This window comes from Grammomys surdaster, unplaced genomic scaffold (assembly GCF_004785775.1).
Source record: "Grammomys surdaster isolate TR1022 unplaced genomic scaffold, NIH_TR_1.0 371, whole genome shotgun sequence".
Taxonomy (NCBI): domain Eukaryota; kingdom Metazoa; phylum Chordata; class Mammalia; order Rodentia; family Muridae; genus Grammomys; species Grammomys surdaster.
The window spans coordinates 3029576-3038494 of NW_021604790.1; the positions used below are offsets into that span (position 1 = coordinate 3029576).

At 51.1% G+C, this 8919-nt stretch overlaps 1 long non-coding RNA gene across 1 annotated transcript; it reads right to left on the reverse strand.

Moving 5' to 3' along the window:
- Window positions 1-2514: 2514 nt before the first annotated feature.
- On the reverse strand, window positions 2515-8025 carry LOC114631995. Its single transcript, XR_003713031.1, has 3 exons — window positions 7894-8025; window positions 6012-6230; window positions 2515-3105 (listed from the first exon to the last, which is right to left on the reverse strand). It is a non-coding gene; the product is annotated as an uncharacterized LOC114631995 (long non-coding RNA).
- Window positions 8026-8919: the final 894 nt, after the last annotated feature.

Below are 8919 nucleotides of genomic sequence, written 5' to 3' on the forward strand. Positions count from 1 at the left end.
CCCTGGGCCCTCTGTACCCTCTGGCAGAGCACAGCCCCTGTCTGCTTATAGAGGTCCAGTTGGGTGACTCATACAAGCAGCCAGGAACCCTCAGAGTCACCATGTCCTCCCGTGCCTACTTTTAAATTTTTCCTTTCACTACAGGGCCTTGAAAACACTTAAGAAGTACAGGCATTACCTGGGCAAGGCCAAAGGGGAGAGGGGCTCACCAGTCAGGAGTATGAAATCATAGACAGCCTATATTGGATCCATACTGGATTTGTTTGAACCGGATGGCCTGGATCATTTGAGAACTGAGATATCAGATCTTGAGCAGATGCCTTCTGCCTCTAAGAAGTGGAGTCTGCTGTTCAGCACTTGTGGGAACATGGGGGATGCAAGCTGGGTGTGGTGACCATGTCTTTGTTCCCAACACTGATGAGGCAGAGGCAGGCAGGTTTCTGGGAGTTGGAGGCTAGCCCAGTTTACATAACAAATTCTAGCTCAGGCAGAAAAAAGTAATGGGGATGCCAGGTATGGACACAAGCACAGCTATGATTGATGGACTTGGGAGGCAGAGGCCCAGAGGATCGTAGGTTAGAGACCAACCTCAGCTATGTAGCACATTCAAAGCAGCCGGACCGCTCCTATGATGCGCCAGGGCCTGGGGTGTGTCCGGCACTGTGCTAACTAGGCATAGACATGGAGAATTAGTGTTCTTTCTCTGTCTGGGAAAAGGTTCTCACCTCTCCAGTTCACCATGATTCCTGAGCACCTACCGTCGTAGTGTATGCAAGCTTGGGTTTGTAGGTCCTCCTCCTTCACTCACTTCCAGCCCAGCAATAGAAGTGATAGAGCTGGTTGGAATAGAAAGTAAGACCAGCTGAAATGCTCTAACCTGAAGAGAGGCGCTCCGAGCTGCATGTCCAGCGGCCTCCTCTAATCCAGACCATGCCTGGACAGTGTCCTGCAAGGACCTCTTGGGTGGGTGGGTGGGGTTGTGTTATCTAAGATGTCAGAAGACCCTTTCCTATATCCCAATTGAGAGACATGGGTAGGTGCAGGGGCTATAAAGCCCCTGTTAGATAGGAGTGGGGCAGGCTTCCTGATTCAGAGCTGTGGCTGATATTTCTAGATCTGCAGGGGCACTCGGGCTAAGCTTTACAAAGTTAGAAGCTGAACTCTGGAGTCCTGAACACCTGTCTCTCCACAGCAGCCGAACCCTCCCTCCTGTGGTCCTCGCTTGCCAGATCCCCCCCACCCGCTTCCAGCCTGGGAGCCCCAGCTGGCACAGGATGTCTTGCTCCTCAGCAGCTGGGATTTGTAAATATTTATAGGAACACGAACAGATCAGTGGCTGACAGGCCCAGGGAGCAGGCAGGGGCTCTGCCTGCAGCTCGGCAGCTTCCTTACTCTCTGGCCTGATTTGAGAGAGTCCAGGATGACAAAGCGGGTGGTCAGGAAGGGTGTGGGGCTGGCTGGTTCTACGTCTAGAGATGCCAGCCGACAGGGTGCATCTTCCCATCTGTCCGGAGCTAGGTTTCCACACTTAGAGTCATCCCTATCCTCTGTCCCCACCCACCCCACCCGAGGGCTCACGAGGCCAAGGCCACACTCACGCCCAACTCACACGTAAAGACTTTCACTTATACTCTTGTGTGTGCTTGTTCACGGTAACTCCCATGTCTCCACAGATGCTCTCAGGCTTGTGTCTTTGCACACACACCAGCTCACAGTCACCTATGGGGTCGGGGGACTCAAGTTCCAGTCACTTCTTATGGTTTTAATAGAGGTTCCTGGAGGTGTGTGTGTGTGTATGTGTGTGTGTGTGTGTATGTGTGTGTGTGCTTGCGCGCGTGACATGCAGGCGTATGGTGTGTAGTTAATGAGTAAGGAGAAAAGGACCAAGGACCATTTTGAGTTGAGGTCAGTCTGGAATGGAAGGAAGAAACAAAAAGCAAGGCAAAGAAATGGAGACTGCCAAGGGCTGAAGCAGAGGAGGCAGGAACCAGGGACTGAGCCCCCTCCCCTCCCCTCCCCTCCCCACATGAGAATCTGTCACATTGCTGCTCCAGTGGCCTGTAAGACCAGCACAGCCCCAGCTGGAGCCTCTCCCCTCTGGATCTTGTCAGTGTGGCTTTGCTTTGCTGCTTGGGCAGCCGGGAGTGGTGACAAGCAGGGAGACAGCGCCCAGGGCGTCTGACTGTGCCACTCCAGCTTGACTGCCAGCTCACCCATCAGTGCCCATCTTGTCACCGAAAGGGACCCAGATGAGACTAGAGATCAGCACCGTCCTTACCTTGAAGGGATGTGTCAGGAAGAAAGCAAGAGAGTCCCACTCCCCAAAAGACAGACAGTGTTAATCAGACCTTGCCCAGGAACCTGGACTCCCAAGTGGGGTTTGGGGAGCATGGAGCATCTATCTGTGTCCAGGACTCCAGAACCCATGAGGCAGGACATACATAAGGAAGGGAGCACAACAGGCCTTTAGTGGGAGGTGGGAAGGAAGCCACTGTGAGGAGGAGCCTGACATGTTTTTGGCATAAACTTTTTATTTCATCTGCTTTATACCGCACAAGAATGATGTTCCCATACCCCATGCCCCTGGGTGCTGTGTTAAATAATCGTCCTCTCGCCTCCGGTCTGTCTGAGGGTATTAGTTCTGGGGCATCAATCAGTCAGTTTGTGCTCTGCAATCTGAGGAGAACCATTTCTATAAAATCAGAAAGGAGAAGGGGGGAAAAAAGTGGGGGAGAAGAGGACGCAGGGAAAATGGCGGCCACTGCTGTTTTCCTGCTTTCTGGTCATCAGTGTGGCTCTCCCCAGGTCCCGACGTCCTGACTGATTCATGCTTTCGCAGGTTCAGTCATGAGTTTATGCAACCACCGTTACTCACGGGCCCTGTGCTGTGTCTCGGAAACCGTGACAAAGCCCAGCAGGGTTCCTGCTTGCTTGGTGTTAAAAATTAAAGATGAGCAAACCACACAGCAGAGTGACTCCCCTGGGGTCGAGGGGCAGTGTCATAAGGCATAGCTTGGAGACCTGGACATCTTGTTCTTCTAGCTGAAGGCTTGAAAATGATCCAAAAGCCAGATGGAGTGTTGCCTGTCTGTAATACAGACGACACTGGAAAAGAAGAGGCAGAAAGGTAAAGAGTTCAAGGGTAGCCTGGGCTACGTAACAACAGCCTGTTTTTTTTAAGTTTGGTTTGATTTTTGTTGTCGTTGATGTTGCTTGCTTGCTTTTGTTTGTTTGTTTTTAAGATTATTTATTTATTATTAGTATGAGTACACTGTCTTCAGACACACCAGAAGAGGGCATCAGATCCCATTACAGATGGTTGCTGGGAATTGAACTCAGGACCTCTGGAAGAGCAGTCAGTGCTCTTAACCGCTGAGCCATCTCTCCAGCCCCTTTTGTTTGTCTTTTTTAAGGATTGGAACTAGTAAGATGACTCAGTGGGTAAAGGTGCCTGCTGCCAAGTCTGGTGACCTGAGTTCGGTCTTGGAATCCTCATGGTGGGAGGAGAGAACCGACCTCCAACTCCCACAAGTTGTCCTCTGACTTCCACACATGCTGTGGCATGCATGTAGTTGAGTGTGTGTGCACATGCACATACTTACACACACATACACCCTAAATGAATGTAAAGAAAATTTTAATTTTAAGAAGAGCGGATGGAGCCGGGCAGTGGTGCACACCTTTAATCCCAGCACTTGGGAGGCAGAGGCAGGCGGATTTCTAAGTTCGAGGCCAGCCTGGTCTACAGAGTGAGTTCCAGGACAGCCAGGGTTACACAGAGAAACCCTGTCTCGAAAAACAAAAAAAAAAAAAAAACAAAAACAAAAAAGAAGAAGAAGAAGAAGAAGAAGAAGAAGAAGAAGAAGAAGAAGAAGAGCGGATGGAGAAGGAGCTGTGTATGCTGATACTGTATTAACTGTCTGGACTCCCAGTATTTGGGAGATGGAAGATGGTAGAATTTGATGTTCAAGGCCATCCTTAGCAATACATCATGCTTAAATGTGTCTGGGCTTTATAAGACCTTCAGGGGGACTCAAAACACATGTGCGAAATAAATAAATAAGCCACAAAATAAAACGATCCAGAAACCTCTCTCATCTCAGGATCAACACTGCTCTACCAGATCTCTACAGTTGGATCTCCTGAGCAAGACACCTAGGAAAGGGAGCAAGAGTGAGCTGTGAGGGCCAGAGAACTAGCTCAGCGGTTAAGAGCACCGGCTGCTCTTCTAGAGGACCCAGGTTTGATTCCCAGCACCCACATGGCAGTTCACAACCATCTGTAACTCCAATTCCAGGGGATCCAATGCCCTCTCCTAGTTTCTTTGGGCAACAGCCATGCAAGTAGTAGAGAGACATATATACATACAGGCAAAACTCCACACGCATAAAATATGATGATGATGATGATGATGATGATGTGATGATGATGATGATGATAAAAGGACATGGTATGAATCTCAGCTTGAACTGTTATTGGTCAGGTGACTGTAGGCAAATCCTCCCTGTCTCTGAGTTGCTGCTTCTTTCTCTTTGAAATTTAGTAACTAGGATCCATTACGTGCTACCACAGTGTAAAGCACCAGAGTTAGTGCCTGGCACACAGTAGGGCCTCAACTAATACATACATCTTTGTCAATTGTCTGTAACTGCTGCATCTTCGATAGCCAGGAATTATGTGCCAAAGCTTGGGAAGCCAGGGCTGCAGGAAGACCCAGAATTCCATTGCACCAGCTACCTGAGTTTCATGCTGCTCTGAGTCTGACTGTTTTAACTGTGGGGTGGGGTGGGGTGGGGCTCTCATTGTTTGGGAGGGGATAGGTCTGACTTTGCTTCTGCATCCCCCAGACACTGTACAACACTGTTTCCACACACTGACTCCGGTACAAAAGGGGACTGTGTGTGTGACCTTTACAGGGAGGTGGTGATAGCTGTGATGGCGGCGATGCTGGTGGCCGTGATGGGACTGGTGAGGACAGTTTTGGAAGTGTCACTGCTGCTGGAGGAGATGGTGGGGGAGGTGACAGTAGTGAAAATTCATTTCAGAATGCTACACTCAGATACATTTCAGAGCTAGAAGAAAGCTTGGTTTCAGCTAAGCCCCGAGGGCCTACTGTGTGCCGGGTCCTGTGGTGTTTGCTTCATTTTTGCAGTGTTGCCCTGGGAGTACCATCTCCTGCAGATAAGAGCTGAGTGCTGCAATCCCAGCAGTCAGAGGGAAGAATCATGAGTTCCAGGCAAGCCTGGGCTACACGGTTAGACTCTGAATAAACAGAAGGTTGGGCTCAGAGCAATCAGGTGGCCTGCTAGAGGCATGGAAAGGTATGGAAATCCTTTGACTTCTAACCCATGTTTTTGATGTTTGTTTGTTTGTTTGTTTGTTTGAATTGATCATGTCTAGCCCTGAAGATGCTTAGCAGGCACTCTGCCACTAAATCACATCCCTAGCTACCTCTTCCCCTCTGGTGCCATCAGGTGCCATCAGAAAGCCACCTACCTGCCTGCCAACAGGACAGGAAATGGCCTTCAGGAAATGGCTTTAACAACTATTGCTTTCATTCTGCCTGCATTCTCTACCTCAGCAGCCTTCCTGGCCGCAGAAGTTGGGGTCCTACCAAGAAGCCTGGAAAGACCACAGGCCCATGGACCCTCACAGTCCTGCCAGCTCAGACCTCCTCAGCTCCTGGGCAGGCTCTGTGTCTATTGTTCTCCTGACCCGGTACACTGTCAAACCCAATCTCCCCTCTAGCCCCAGAGTAAGACTGACAGACAGCCTAGTTGCTGCCTGACCCATTAAGTGGATAACTCCCTTCCCAGATCTGACTGCAGGCCTCCCTTGGCCTAAACTCCAGGCTATAGTGGCTCTGAGAGGCGCGGAGGTAGGAAGACAAGGGTTGGCACCCCTCTTCCCTTGTCTCTAAAGAGCTAGTGATCTTGTTCTCTTTTCTGGTCTTGAACTTTAGCTTTTTATTAACATACAGACAGACAGACAGGCAGTTACAGTCAGCCTACCTGCAAGAGAATTGCACTGTATATAGTTGCCACCACCACCAGGAAGCCTTTGGGATCCACCCCATCATCCCAGCCATCTGGTCTACCTGCACCATTCTTTCCATGTCAAGGGATATGTGAGGATGGGTCACAGGGATGTTAGTGATGATGGTGATGGTGGTCACTGTGATGTTGACAGTGATGAAGGATGTGAGGGTGATGTAATAGCTCTCGGGTGGTCTGCACAGAGTAAGGAGAGAAAGAGATTGGTTGGTCATTATTGTCCCCCCACATCTTCAACCTGAGCTGTCAGTCCTGGAACTCTCTCCATAGCCAAGAGTGATCTTGAATTTACAATTCCCCTACTTGTGCATCCTGAGTGCTGGGTTACAAATATGGCCCATCACACTTGCCTTTCTATGTTTCTGGGATTGCCCTGGACTTGGTGTGGGCTAGGCAAGTCCCATTCCAGCAAAGTATATGCCCTGCCCCCACCCAGTTCTTCACTAGTAGCTGAGGTTTTTTTTTTTTGTGTGTGTTACCCAATAAGCACATAACATGCCCAATACTTTATATATAATAATTCATTCAATCTCCTCAACAACCCTATGAAGGAGGTATTTATTAGTATTTTACAGATATGTTTCTGAGACATGGAGAGGTTAAGTACCTTACTCAAGGTCGTACAACTAGCCCCAGCCCAAATGCTGGTCTCTAGTTCTGCCCTCCATCTCTGTTTTCCCTGTGGAGTATCTGTCGTAGGAGAGCAGACAGGTAAGCCCCAGAGCTACCTGGAGACTCGAGAGCCCTCCAGTGTCATGGGATTTCCAGGCAAATGTTATTCTTTCTCCCTAGGCGCCAAGCCTCTAACTCTCAGCTCTGATAGGGGGGCGGGATAGTGGGTTTGGGGAGGAGGACTGGCTTCCACAGTAAAGGCAAGGCTGGCCTTTGGGAGCTAGTTCACCTCAGAGCTCCAGCCTGGGGCTCCTGCTCTTGGGAGCTCCATCTTGCCGCCTCCCTCCCTCCCAGGATCTCATTATATCCCTAAGAGAAACTGACAGCCCCAATATCTTACTTTGCAAATATAGTTTATTCCTTCAATAAAGCCGCCTGCGCAGGGGAATGTTTAAGCCCGGGTCTCCCCGGAGAGCCTCATTTGAATTTCTAAAGTCTTTAGTCGGTTCCTCCAATGGGGCAGCTGGGTAATGAAAACGCAGCAGCCGCTTAGAGGGGATTCATTTCCTGTCTGGGTCTCTGCTGCTGAAGGAGTTGGACTGACCGGAGGGAGAACTGTTGTCTACTTGGAGGTCATGGCCCGGGCCTGAGCACCCAGCCCACCGGGTGGAGGCCCTGGACCATGCCCAGGCGAATGGATCTGTGTATGGGGGCGGGGGGGGGGGGGATGCAGTCTCCAACTCTCCTAGCCCAGGTCTTTCCTGGAAGGATCAGCTCAGGGACTCTCAGCCCTTCAGTCCCTCCATTGGGTCTCCCTGTTGGGGGGGGTCCCTCCATGGAGACTTCCCAACGACCCTTCCACAGGGTCCCTAACCAGGGCCCTCTTAGACAACATTTCTCAGACCAGGATTCTTCCCCAGAGGCCAAGCCCACCAAATCCCTGGAGATGAGGTGTCCTCTCTGGCAGGACCCCCTCACTCTAGGGCAGGCCCTATCCCAGGCCCCCTGGGAGTCTCTAATTAAAGGGCCGGCACGCCCCTCTGGGACTCATTAGGACCGCTGTGCAGTGAACATTTAATCATTGCTCAGAGCATCGATTGGAAAATCAATTTCTTTGTCTCTTCGCACGAGGCGCGCTGAAGAAGTGGGGGGGAGCGCTGACCTCCTTCTGCCGCCGTGTAAAGCGCTGCACATTTAATCAGGGAACAGAAATCAATTAGCCACTTACGAGGTTGGCTTTAGTTACCGAGTCGGCAAGGCCCGCCCGCGCCACAGCTCAGCCGCTGACAGGAGCGAATCTCCTCTCCTGCCCTGCTGCATGGCTCTGGCTCCCTGGATCTCTCTGGCTTCCTTCTTTCCCAGAGTGCTCTGGGTTCTCACCATCTAGGCAGACCCTCGCAGAACTCCAAACAAGTCCTGAGAAGAGACTCCCCAGCGCCCAGTCTCCTCTGTCACCTTCCTGTGCTCAGCTCTACCGGTCTCAAGAAGTCACACGGAGAGATTCACGTCTTCGTTTTGATCACCGGGATTCCATGATGCCAGGGAAGTAATTGTCAGCCTGCGAGCCAGCGTGTCAGAGACCTCAGGCCCACTTTACCCAGACAATGAGAATAACAGTGCCTGCCTCTCCAGAGCACTCTGGAAATCCAATGAGATCACCTTTGGGAAGTGCCTGCTAAGTAGTTTGAGCTCCATTCAAGAACCTTGAACTCACAACAACGGATCAGTATCTGCCCCACAGAGAAGGATGGTGTGAGCTGGGACCCTCCGACTACAGCTCGGTTTCCTTCCAAGACAAGGATAAGCGGGTACAGGCCCCCCTTTCATTTTCTCCACTTCCCCACTGTCTTAAGGGGGGGTCACCTCGGAACCAATTCTCCTTTTGGCCGCTCCCTCACCTGCGAGTATGCCCCCTTCCCCCAGCTCCAGGACTACAAGCATTCCAGAGATACCTCACGTAGTCGAGTTACACACACCCAATTACACAGTTGTACACAGACTGCACGCCCCATTACACATAGTTTCACAGAGTTGTTCCTACAGTAAAATCCCAGGCATCCGATGCCCACGTGAGGCTGTCCTTATTCCCCCTCCCCCTCCCCCACTCCCGCACGGGCCTGGTGTCACAGACCCAGGCTCACCTTGGTCTCCCCACCACACAGTGTGGCACACTGGTGGCGCAAAGCACCCTCCCACAAGCCGCGCATATCCACGAGGCCTGGCACACATTCGTTCCATAATAATATTAGACATG